Raw genomic sequence first — 12,841 nt, forward strand, 5'->3', positions numbered from 1 at the left:
TTGGTTTCTTTCTTTCTTTTTTTTTTTTTTTTTTTTTTGAGGTGGCTTTGGGAGAAATGAAGAGGGAATTGCAGATGAAGGGCTTCAGGATTTGACTTGTCCCTTGTTCTCTCTGAGCAAGACCAGAGGCTTACAAAGACTAAGGGTAGTACAACAGATTTAAAGTGTAGTCATATCCTGTCTTAGTTGGGTAAACACATTCTGATTCAACGAGAGCTTTGTCTGAACAAGGACAGAAAAGTTGGGTCCTGAACAAGGAAATAATTTATATAAGTCTTAGCGAATATTTAATATGGAGCATTAATTAAAAAGAGTGTGTTTTGATGTCCTGCCTTGGAGTGACAGATCACTGGGTGACTTCTTGGCCTGAGGAGAGCCACCACCTGGTGATTGCTCATGTCTGGCAGTCCAGTGAGAGCATCCTATGGTAGCAGTACCCCTTTAAAGAAACAGCTATAGATGAAAAAGAGATGTGTTTGAGGCGAATTATTGCTTTGGTTAATACTTGGATTTTCTATTTATCAACATTGCCGAGCCATAGGAAAAGATAGATACTAAGTAAACAGAGCAGTAAGTAGAGGTTTCCAAGTGTTTGTCATATAAACACAACTGTTAAGATAATATAACTACATGTAAATGCAAAAATCTTGAACATTTCTAGCACTGGAGTGACATTCATTTGAGGGGAAGTGGTTTTGCTGAGGTGCTGCTCTAAGTCCTCCACCCTCCTGCGCCGTTCCCATCTCCCATACGGGGCCAACAGAGCAGCTGTGCAGTGCAGGGGCAGCACATGCAGCATGTTCCAGCCTCAAAAACATCTCATTCTATGAACTGACACAGAAACAAAGGTTCCTGGGTGCTGTCATAATACCAGCAATGAATATGTTTTAAACTGACTTTTCTTCTAGCAAAATACACATGCGCTTCAGCACTGGGCACTGCAAGATTCATTCATATCTGACCTGGGTTTGAGTTTTACCCACTGTCCTCGCTAGGAAAACGAAGTTTGGTACCATCCACCCTTTTGTCATCCCCAAAGCATGCACATTTTGAAAGTCCATCTAGACCTGGACTGCCTGCCCTGAATTTGTGCTCTGCGTGTGTGTACAGCGTGTGAGAGAGCAGCGAAAGCATTTGAGAATAAACCACATCAGCTTTCAAGGAGAGTTTTTAAAGTTTTAATATTATGGTTGTCTAGTTTGATCTAGTATCTGGTCATTGAATTGTATCATTGCAAGAAACATGAGAACAGCAGCATGACCATGAGGTATATTACATTACAGAATGAGGTTACATAGCACCAAAGCACCACCATATTTCAGTAACAAATGCAGCTTCTGGGGCGTTTTGTTATCATTGCATAAGCTTCACTGCTCCCTAGAAGATGACACTGATTCAGACAGAAAACACTAATTCAGTTCTTGCCAGCAGAGCCAATTGTCTCTTTGATTACATTAGACTGACAACTGGTTTTCAATGTCATTGTCAGCCGCGACTTCTCCTACGTGGTGCACTGGAGCATGAACTGGCCTCCCTTTATTTAATTATTTCTGCCTATTTCTGTGCTTGTAAATAAGACAAATGTGAATCTCCCATCCAACAGATAAAAAAAATGTCAGGTATTTAGATTAAAAAACTCAGGCTTCAGCTGGCATCCTCTTTTAAGGCAGATCCTGAACGTTTGCGTCACCCCAGAGAACTTGACACTATCGTTTGTTCTGTCAGTCAGTTAGGAGTAGAAGTGACACAGGGTTCTCTTAATTAAATGTTTGTTACACTGAGTTATTTGCTGATTTTCTGTACTTGTTGTTGGAAATAAGCTGCCCACTGCAGGTGCTTGGTGGGACGGCGCTGCAGAGCAGGCGGTGCGGGAGCTGTCGCAGGAAGGCAGGCATGGTGCAGGTTTTGTTTTACAGTTTTCTTACCTGTGTGGTTCTAAATTTTTATTTATTTATTTATTTTTGTTAATTACAGCTGGATTTTTTTCACCATGCATTGTTTCTCGAGGAGTTGTGGGCAATAAAATCAAGAGATATATCAGCAGTGGGGGTTGTTCTGTCAAGTAATGTGGTGTCAAAATTGTATTTTTGCATAAGTTTTATGATACGTAGGTTAGAAATACCTCAGAAGTCTTAGAAAAGGAGAGATGGTGGTCAAGGAAGGAGCTCCAGAAGCTCACAGCAGCTTTCTGAAATGTAGCCCCATGAAAAGGTTTCTGCCAAATCTGTGTGATTCTTCCATGCCTGCAGTATAGGAGATTTATGTTCTTCATAAACATGTATCCTTCTGATCCTGGATCCTCTTCTACTGCTCCCATTGCCCAAAAGCCAAACAAAGCTAACCTCCTCCAGGTCCCAGAGTGAAAAAATGCAAACACACTGCATTTAAAAGTAGATTTAGCAACTCTAAAGTGGGCGATTTGGTTCCACCCATCAAACCTGAGTTCTCTGATCTAAAGTCAGATGGGTGCTACTCCTAGCGAGATGTGTGCCAAATCTAATTAAGCTTTGCATAATGTGCATCTTGGGTGATTTGATTTATTAGCTTTGTTTGAAGAAAGTAATAATAAAAAAAAAAAGAAAATGGCTTTGCTAATAAGCTGTTTGAATTCCCTGTGCAAGTAGGCACAGTCCCTCCTGGATCTCCCTGCAGTGTTGTTGTGTTACCCGTCAGCAGCCTGACAAAGGCTGGGGTCCTGCCTCCTTTACTCTCCTGGCTTTTGCCTTGCTGTGGGTATTTAGACAGTCTTCTCTGCACCCAATGGCTTCCATTCTTGGAGCCACTGTACAGAGCAGGAAAAGATCATGTACACTTGTTTGTACCAGAGGAACTAGTGCAGAGAGAAATTAGAGATGGATATAGTGTGGTGCAGCACGAATACCTGCATGAGCACGAAATGCAGAGATCTGCAGCTGGCAAAGTAGTACCACACTGTGCTAGTGCAGAAAGGCTGCTTTGGATCCCTAACCTAGCTCTTAGGTATCTCTTCATTAGGTTGAGGTGCACTGTGCAGGCATGTCCTGTGGCTTAGATTCTCAACACCTCCAGTCCTATTGATTCTGATGCGCCAAGTTACAGTGGTTGGCACTGGCACTCTCTCATATCCTGTAGCATTCCTGAAGCTGGCTTTCAGTTGCTGTCCTAACAGTGGCCTGTCTTTCTTGTCTTTGATGTCTTGTGCTCCGTGGGTTGCAGAGGAGAATTTCCTGCAGGGCTCCTGATAGGGCTGGCAAAGAGAGGCTTGAGGAGACCTTCCAGTCCCTTTGCTTCCTTCACCCCCCAGAGCATCAACTTGTGGGTTTATTGCAGCATGACCTGCCATTAGTCTGTTTGTACACACCAGCATTGCAGTGCTGGTGTTAATTGCATGACATGGAAAGATTGACTGGAAAGGAGCATGCACTGCAAATAGAAGATGCTGTTTGACTATCTGCAGTAACTGCCCTGGCATCAGATGGTAATGCATTTGCATTCAGATCAGTCAGGGATATTTTAGCACAGATCTTTCAGTAATCTAGATGTGAATAAGGGGCAAGGAGGTCTGGGCATCTGAATAGTAGAACTTCTTACTCCTTAGCTGCAGCAGGGACAAGAACACGACTGAGCTGTGAGTGTCTGCAGTTTGTATTTAGTGGCTATTAATCATTTTGGGGGAAAATGTATGAAATTTTAATTTTGCACTGACAGTGCAAACAAGCCTCAAGGACCAGTAGCTCACAGTGCAGTTGTGTTATGTGGGGTAGAACAATGAACTTAAGACATCCTGTTCTAGAGACGTTCCAATTACGCCATGAAGGGAAGGATTGTCTGTTCATCTTCAGCAGTTCATGATGAGCTCTTCTAAAACCTTGCAGGATTATTACTGTTTACAACCTGAGGAGTGGGAATTTGATGTAAGGCCAGATGTGATCTTAGCTGGTCACAGAATCTCCTGCTACTTGACGTGGACATTGGAGGTTGCTGGGATAATTCAACTTGCACTTAAGTGCCACTGCATTTTTCAGCACTATTTCATGCTACTGAAGTGAGGCAGATGACAAAAACACAGCTGTGTGATTTGAGGAAATATCACTTTTTTTTCCATTTGTTAAATGAATTTGACAAATCATTTTGTAAAATGTTCATAGAGTAGAACCAATTGAATGCAAATTCCTTTTGTAGTTCTGTTAGAAAAAATCAGACGTTCTGAAAAATCAAGCTGTGAAATGTTTTTACCAGCTTTAATGAGAACATTCTCTTTTCTTTTACTTCCTAAAAAAACCCCAATTTCTTCCCAGTAGAATAATAAAGTGAATGAAATGCATGGATTAACACCCATTTTTTGGACACAGTTTGAGTTCCCCCAAGGTGCTCCCAGATTTTTAATCATATTTGCCTTGTGAGCTGTTTCATGCTTTTACTTTTACTCTAAGCTTTGCTGTAGAAACTTTCACATGAAATACTGATATTCAGTAAATATTGCTAATAACATTGACGTTCCCAGCAGGTTATACTGCTGGGTGTATTTCTCAGCAGGTTATACACTGTTATAATTATAACATTATTATAATCAACGTGGCTCAGATTTTACATACATGTTCAAAATGTACTTAAAAACTGCTATTACCACCAGCATGGATCTGGCAATTAATTTTGAAACATTGCAGCTGCTGAAGGGACAGAGAGGAATTGGCAGAGGGTTATTAGTTACCAGTAATTTTTTGACAGGAGATGCAGAATGGATCGAAGTGACGTTTCATTACAAAAAGTTCCCATTTCCATGTGGTTAGACCCGACGTGGAAATGTGACAAATGGAAATAATGCTCTGTGTCTGCAATGGCGCTGGCATATGGGAGAGGTGGGCTCTAGGGGAGTGAGAAAGTTTCCTGTGGTTGTGATGAGCAGAAGGGCGTCCCAACAGCTATCTGTGCAGCTATGAGTTCTGCTCTGTCCTTAGAAAGCGCAGCGACAAGGTGAAAGCTCCTGTCCTCAGCTCCTCAATTTAACCCCAAAACAGAGGCTGGGAATTCCAGAGGCACCTGAGAGCGTGAGCGCTTCACTCCCATTGAATGTTAATAGGTTTTGAATGCTCACCTCCTGCAGGCTTCTCCAAAAACCTCGGCTTTGGTTCATCTGCCTGCTTCGGGGCTGGACTAATGCGGTTCTGACACAAGGGGCCAAAGCACTTTCGTGCAGGTCAGGTGCTCTCTCCCAAACGCTGTGTGTGTGCTGGGAATCCGCAGTGCTCGTGCATGTGCACAGGGGCCTATGGAGGGGCTGAGGGAAGAGGAGTTTGTTTTTAAACTGGTTTTACTGAATTACAGACACAGTGCAGCACGCTGCCTCTGCTGACTCTGCAGACTTCCTGTGCTGGGCTCTGTCTGACAGTGACTCAGAGGCAGCAAGAGAGCGATTACGGCTCCTGGCTCTAACACTGAGTCTGCTGGGAGGAGGAGAATTCATTAATTTATTTGGGACACTGGATGTTTTCCTCACTGTCTGCAACAACTGGGTGTAAGCAACCCCAGCTCCAGCTGCTGGCAGACAGGTTTAGCAGAAGCCAGCGCTCCCTCCCAGCACCATCAGCAGTCAGCATCCGCAGAGCCAGCACGGCAGCCCAGGAGAGCCTGGGATTGGTGGTGGTTGTGTTCTGCAGGGAGATGGCTCTCGAAGCCTGCTGGGGGAGTTGTCGCTTCTTGGCAGTGTCTTTAGGTAGGGCAGGGGCTGGTTTGGGAGCAGGGAGGCAAAAGGTGCTAATGTTACGCCTGGACTTTCCCAGCCTTATAGCAAGTTGGTTCTATTGAAGCCAATGTGTATGTGCCTGAGACTTAGGGATTAATTGATGAGTCAAATGCTCTCTGCAAACTGTAGGCCTGCGTTTCTTCTGCTAGTGCAAATCAGGAGCAGCTCTGTTGAAGAACACGCAGTGGGATTATTGCAGAGTGGTGCTTACTGTTATTTTTCCAATTAGTAAGATTTCCCTGAGTGCCAAGTGCAACCAATTACTAAAAATGTTTCAAAGAATCCATTTCTGGTAATTGCATCTCAAAAAGCTGAGCCTCCACCCTGCCCATGGTTTAATCTTTGCACACTGTGAGGGGGCTGCATGGCCACGAAGGCAGTGCCACAGGGGAAGGGCTGCCCTGCAGTTCTGTGTCTGCAACTGCAGAAGCAGCATTACGTTTCTTGCTCTATGAGCTGCAATTACCATTAATTGAAATCTACCTGTGCATTATTTAAAGGTGAACGTCACAGGGTCGCTATCCTGACAGGGGATTTTGCATGCTGCCATAAAAAAAACATTGAGTAGTAACAACAGTAATAACAAATTACTCTTCTGTTTGGTTTCTGTTTGCTCTAATAAAACACAAAAAACAAAACCTGTAAAATCGTTCCTCTGAGGTGAAAGGACAGAATATGAAATATGCACTCCAAATGTGGTGTGTTTAAGTTAGCAAATGATGCTTTGCTTGAGTATTAGGAGATGTATTTTCAAAAATAGCTACAGTTCATTTTGCCGTCAGTCTTAATCTCTATGGGATGTGGTAAAGAACAGTTTTGGCAGTTTAACGCTTCCAAAGAAAGTTTTTTGCAAAATCTATTACAAATAGACAAGTTCTTCAGGTATTTCATTTACCATCCTTTCGAACATGGCCAGTGTTTTTTACAACACAGACTTTCCAAAGCACTCTGCAGCCCCAGCTCAGAGCGGCAGTTTGGGTCACACGTTAATATTTGGGGTGTGATTGTAACACTGCAGCCTTGTGTGACAGCAGGGAAACCAGCTGCCAGAAGCTGCAGATCCAGAGATATTTGTTGGCTCCAAAGTCCATTTCTTAAACTCAATTTCAAGTACTGAATGGAAAAACTCTTCAGGGCTATGTGCTTTCAGTGTTTGGCTACCAAGTAGGAATTTTTAAAAGCATCAATTAACTTCTGAGTGTAACCCCCCTCACTTTTAGATGGGTTCAGTCCTGAGAATTTTGGAGAAACAGATTTCAAACAACTTTTGCTGATCAAATTAACTTTCTTATATCTTACGGAGTAAGACATTTGACATTAACAAGCTAGCATGATGGATTGATGGTAATTACTCCCGTTAAGTGGAAGATTTCAGCATCCAAGCAAAGAATTGGATTCTGTTAGCCCATCACTGAGTGGGATTTACTTGTGGAACAAGCTCCTAATGAAGGTGGGTTCAAGACCTGTCTATTATTTGTGAATCACCTTGAATGGAGCTTGGGAGAGGCATTATGGCTAATGCAGGTGGCTGCAGCCCTGAGGCCGCCTCTCATCCACAACTACATCCTTGGAAGTTTCACCAGCTTATCCCACAGCTGATTTTTAGGTTTGCAGTGTGAAAACAGGAATGCAACCCAGTGCCTTATCATGACTTGTCTCGGACAGAAATGGTATAATTGCACTATTTGCTTGGAGAAACTGTTTTGAAATGATAATGGTTTTCTTGAAGAGACACTGTGAAGATATGCATCAAATGCTTATTTCCTTAAAAAACAATCCATCCTCAGCCATGAGATGAGCGCCACCTTCAATTATTAATACTGAAAGTGTCTCAGTAATATGATTGACTAATGAGCTGTATGAACCTGCAAAGGAAATATGGCAGCTACTCCCCAACTACTCTGTAATTACAGTCTGGGAAGAGGGATTTGATCTTGTACTCATGCAAAGGGAATTTTATTGTGTGTCATCAAGATGGAGCTAAAGCTAGGATGATTTGTCAGCTGTAGGATGACATTTTGTCTCTTTTAAGCTATAAACTGGCAATTAACGTATCTGACTGTAGATACAAACCTGTAAATGGATTTAGATTCTGGTTCCTGACTCTGGGTTTCCAACAATTTTTCAGTGATTTTTCAAGAACGAGAGGCCTTTTGTTCTAGATCAGTTTACATCATTCACACATTAATTGTGGCACTTGTTCTTATCTCAGAAAACCAGCATATTTCACAAGTGTGAAGGACCGTAGTGTCCCTCCACCCTGCACTGCCAGTGGCCCTGCCTTCTCCATCCTTTGATGGCTCATTACTTTATTCTGCTTTAGCTACTGTCTGAAATCTGACTTTGTGATGCAGTCTGTCTTCAGAGGGTGACAGTGAGATATCCATGTATCTAACAATTAATCACAAGTGAAGTTTTGACTACAAGCATGCCTAAATAATTTGTGCATTGCTGTCATCAGATACATGCCATACCATTCATGGCTGTTAAGGAGGAGTTCTGAGCTCCACTCTAAAAACATAAAGATCTCCCACAGATTTGAACGAATTTTCCTCTGTATTGGTAATTTTCAACCTCTTCCAGTGGGCCGAGTGCACTTCTTTATAAAATATTTAAGGCATCTCCTTATAGGCTTGCTTTTTTTAAAAAAAAGTAGGTTCTGCAATCCTTTAGGATTTTAGACCACAATCTGAAGACCAGTGGTGGGGACAGCTTCTCTGCAGAGCTTTATAGTCCTGCATGCTATATGTGAGCCTGTCCTTTCAGCATCCACCTATCCAGGGATGGCAGCAGTATGCAAACTGCAGTGGCTCCAAGCTAGCTCTCACGTCCTTGGCACTGGGGGTTGGAGGAAGCATCATATTTCACTTTTCTGTTCCATAGCAAGAGAGCTCTTTTCATTTCCAAAGATCTGTATCAGGAAAATTGTCTTCTGAGGAGCACTGCTCATTACTGCAGCCACTTGGAAGATGTGCCCCATTTCAGGTAAAGCCACAGCTCAGCAAAAGCTAAAGAAAACACAACAATTATTTCTGAAGTTGAATTTATAATGATACTCAAATCGGGGTTTTGTTTTGTTTTGTTTTTTTTCATCCATTGCACAGTTTGGGACCATCAGCTGCCTTGTGGCCGTCGCTGGTTTCATTACTGCCAGACAGTTTTGAGTTTAGCAAAACAATTAGACCTGGTAAATTCAGAACATTTCTGCAACGTTTTTATCAGCTGAAAAGGTATGCAGAAGTTGGAAGAACCATTTGGTTTGAACCAAAGTGAAACAGTTTATTTTTGAACATTTAAGATATGCGTATATGAAACTGTGGGAAATACGAGCACGAGCAACTGCTTAGAAACAGAAATCAGTGATTTCTGCAAAAGCTGAAATGAGCAATTCTGGTTTTCAGGAAAGCACTTCTGTTTGCTTTGGTCTCTGAAGGGAACGTTTGGCTGAAACTGGGACAGAGATGAGGAAGGATTGAGGATCGCTGAAATGGCCGTTCTGGGCTGAGCGCTGGGTTGGATCTCAGTTGCTATAGCAGAGCTGTAGAAAGCCCAGGAGAACTTTCATGTATGTTCATGCAAACACCTTACCACTTTATTTTCGCTTGTCCCCTCAGATAGAATACTTTCACTCCTTTACCAAACCAAATCGTTTACACATCAAAACAATAATTCATTTTCAGCTTCAGCCCTTCGTTAAAAAGATAAGTAGCACTTAATTGGTATTTAGTGCCTGAGCAGCTACTCTGTGCTAGAGAGGAGTTAAGTGGGGTTTCTCAGACAAGGGCCTTGGGCAAGCCCTCTGTCTGGGATGAATTTCTCCCCAATTAAACTCATTTGTTTTCATATTCACATAATGGCACCTGAGATACGGAACGTCTCAACCACTTCCTTCAGCTTTTCTGAGGGTGGGGAATTGTTTAAATCTGAGCTGCAAACTCATTACTGCTGAATATATCGTGCAAATAAATGTCCAATGTGCTGGAGGATTATCTGATTAAAGAGGTTAAATTATCCTCTTATTACTTTAATAGTTTATCTTTTCTGAGGTTCAGGTAGAATGATGTTTTATTGAAGATGTGCCAAGAGGTGGAGTTTTGCCCTGGATTACATTTGGGATAGAAGCTGAGTTTGAGGCTGAATCAGAGGTGCCAGATCTTACGACCTGCTCGTGCCAGAGTAGGATTTAGGGTGGTGGGAACTGGGAAGGGTTTGCCATCTCAGATGGCTGTGAGGAATGTTCCCTTTGCAGAGAGCTCAGCTGCATCTGAGCTGCAGATGGTCTGACCCCAAAAAAAGCCCATGAGCATGGCTGAGGTTCTGTAACAGAACTACAAAGAAATCTCACCACATTGCCCAGAAACAAGCAAAAAGCATCTCTGTCATCTTATGTGGAATTTTAACCATCATCTTTTCCGTATTTTGGATTCCTGTAGTTAAAAAGGAAAGGAGGAGAAGCTGAGCTATCTCCATCACAGCAGTTATGAGTTCTCTGTTTCATCAGTGGACACTTGGGGCCACGTTTTCACAGGCACGAGTGTTGCAAACAGATGCCCACAGGTGTCATCATCCTGTTGGAAGCACAGTAGTACTGGAAATCCCAGGGAGAGGTTGGGTGGAAATCAAACATCTTTTCCAGTTCTTTATTCTGCACTTCCTTTACAGCCAGCTGCCTCCTGGCTGAGCTGAGCAGGGCCGCTCAGTGGAGGATGGCAGTTCCTGGCCTCCCTCTGTTACCCATGAAGTCCACCTTCATGGTTGGGCGATCCTGTGGGTCTTTTCCAACATTGGTGATTCTGTGATTCAGCAGTTGCCTGAGCAGACTGAGGCTAGTCTGGAGCATGGCAAGAGGAGAGGAGACCCCTCCCCTGCTACTCAGTTCTTGTGGGGCATCAGGGTGCCAGGACAGCACCCAGGTCCTTCTCATGTCTGCTTGGTTTTTCTTTCATAGCCAAAACAAAAAGGGTCATCCACAGTCATGCTCGCGTTGTCCTTTGAGGCTTCTGTCTGGAAAAGATGGAAGGATTTATATTATTGACCTCATAAATAAATACATTCCTGGGACTCAGGATCTTCTTTCCCTCTTCTCTTGAAAGCGTGCACATCAGGAAGCTTCAAGCAAAGCCTCTGTGCCATTGGGACACAGCTATGCAGATGGAACCAGAGGAATGACTAGATGTACTTCAGTACTGTCAAGAAGTTCATCTTTCTTCCAGCTTGGCATTCCTCTGCATGTTAATAACCACAAGAATCAGAGATGGAAAGATCTAATGTTGCAAGAGCAGAAACATGGAGAGCTGTGGAAAATTGCCTCTGTCTGGCACTGGTGAGAAGCAAAGAGGGCACAGCACAGCAGAGACTGAGCTTGCAGCTTTGGTGAGCAGAGCTGATAACCAGTGCATTTTCTGCGTGCCTTTGAAACACTCTGGTTGTGCAGAGAACAATGTGTGTTTAAAGCAACTGCTGGATTCGTGTGGTCTAAATCTGTGATCCAGCAAACTGAATTAGGAGTGGTGTCTTCTCTGTGGCGTTGCATCTCCAATGGCTGCAACTTAATGTCTTATAACAAACTGCACCTTAAAAAAATATATGAAAAAGAGCAACCATGCAGGCAAGAAGAAGCATCTGCATTTGCTTTGCTGGATCTTTTTGTCAGGCATTGTGATCAGGCTGACAGTTAGCCCTGAGGAAAGTTATAAATTCTGCGCTGAATTGCGGTACAATCTTTCACCATGGCATTTCTGCCCTCTGGCCACGCTCTGGTTATCCATAATTGTGGCAGATAATGGTTTTTTATGGCTGGAAACATTCTTTGCAGGCACAGGGACAATAACCAGGGCTGAAAATGTAATTAAAGTGAATGGATGAACTTTCTTAAAGAAACAGTGTAGATTATTACTGGAGCTTAACACCCAAAAAGCCCGGGGCAAAATGGCAGCATCTGAAAAAACTTGTATAAATTTTAAATGTAGGCCAAGCTTGATGGTGAATATTAGATTACAGAAGGAAAACTGAGACATTTGATGTAACAGATAACTAAAGGCTTAGATCATCTCCAGAAATATAAACTAATGCAGCACATCTTTCTCTGTCAGTTGGAATGCGTTGTTTGCGCTCAGCACTTGGTTCTCTCACATCTATGGAGCTTCGCTGCAGATTTTGACTTGTGCAACTGTGGGAGAATCTTCCCTAAAGAAAAAAGTGTAGGATAAAGATGTGGTATCGCTTCTAGTCGTAATTCCTACTTCATGTGATAGAGTGCACCAGGTTTGTTTTGCATAGCACCATTAAGGATCGGGAAGTCTACTTTTTATTGAATGGTTCCAAAAAGCCACAAATGAATAGGTAACAGCACACCTCTGTTTGTTACAACACTTCTGCAACTCTAAAAGCCAAATAAATCTTAACAGCACATTATCTATTTCTCTTTTAGCCTCCTGGAGCTATGTCAGTTACCTACAGGTAATCCCTTTACCCTTAGTGAATGGAGACATTTCCTGGTGAGGTTGAAAGCTTCCCAGCTTCTTCAAAAAATCATTGTCCTATATCTACTGATGGACAAAATGAGACATGTGTTAACTCATTAACAAGGCGTTAATATTTCTGATAGTACTAATTTAACCACTAATGAGCTGATACTTAATGCACAACCCAAATACATACGAGAGGCTGCTCCTACCTGTGCCTGCTCTGCCCGCAGCAGGGACTTGCTGCTTCGCCTCTCTGCATGCACAGAAATTAGCTGCAAAACTTAGGAGCACCCTGGTTTTTGTATCCTCTTCTGGTTACAGTACCCAACTTTATTCCCACGGAAGAGTTCCTCCAGACACAGCAGGGCTGAGGAGCACAAGCAGAGCATGGCTGCTCATGGCACAGGTTTAGCAGCCGACTTCCCCACAGCTGCAAACAAGGGCAGCTTGCTGTGTGGGATAAAATGAGAACTGGCAGAGCTGCTCCGTGTGTTCTAAATAAGCTTCATGGTTAAGGATAAGTTATGTTAATCTAGAACCACAAGCAGTGCAGGCATCTGAACCCTGCATGCTTTATAGCTGGTGAGCGAGCTTCCTCTTAGCGTGATGGTCCATGGGATGTAGCTGGATTTTGGAGCCATGAGCGTGGGTT

The 12,841-nt window shown here is 43.0% G+C and overlaps 1 long non-coding RNA gene across 1 annotated transcript in view; it reads left to right on the forward strand.

The window, feature by feature from the left end:
• The window catches only part of LOC128080930 (uncharacterized), a 125,323-nt gene that overhangs the window by 81,388 nt on the left and 31,094 nt on the right, over positions 1 to 12,841 (forward strand). The gene's annotated exons all lie outside the window — the stretch shown is intronic.

This window comes from Tympanuchus pallidicinctus, unplaced genomic scaffold (genome assembly GCF_026119805.1).
Source record: "Tympanuchus pallidicinctus isolate F22 unplaced genomic scaffold, pur_lepc_1.0 scaffold20, whole genome shotgun sequence".
NCBI lineage: Eukaryota > Metazoa > Chordata > Aves > Galliformes > Phasianidae > Tympanuchus > Tympanuchus pallidicinctus.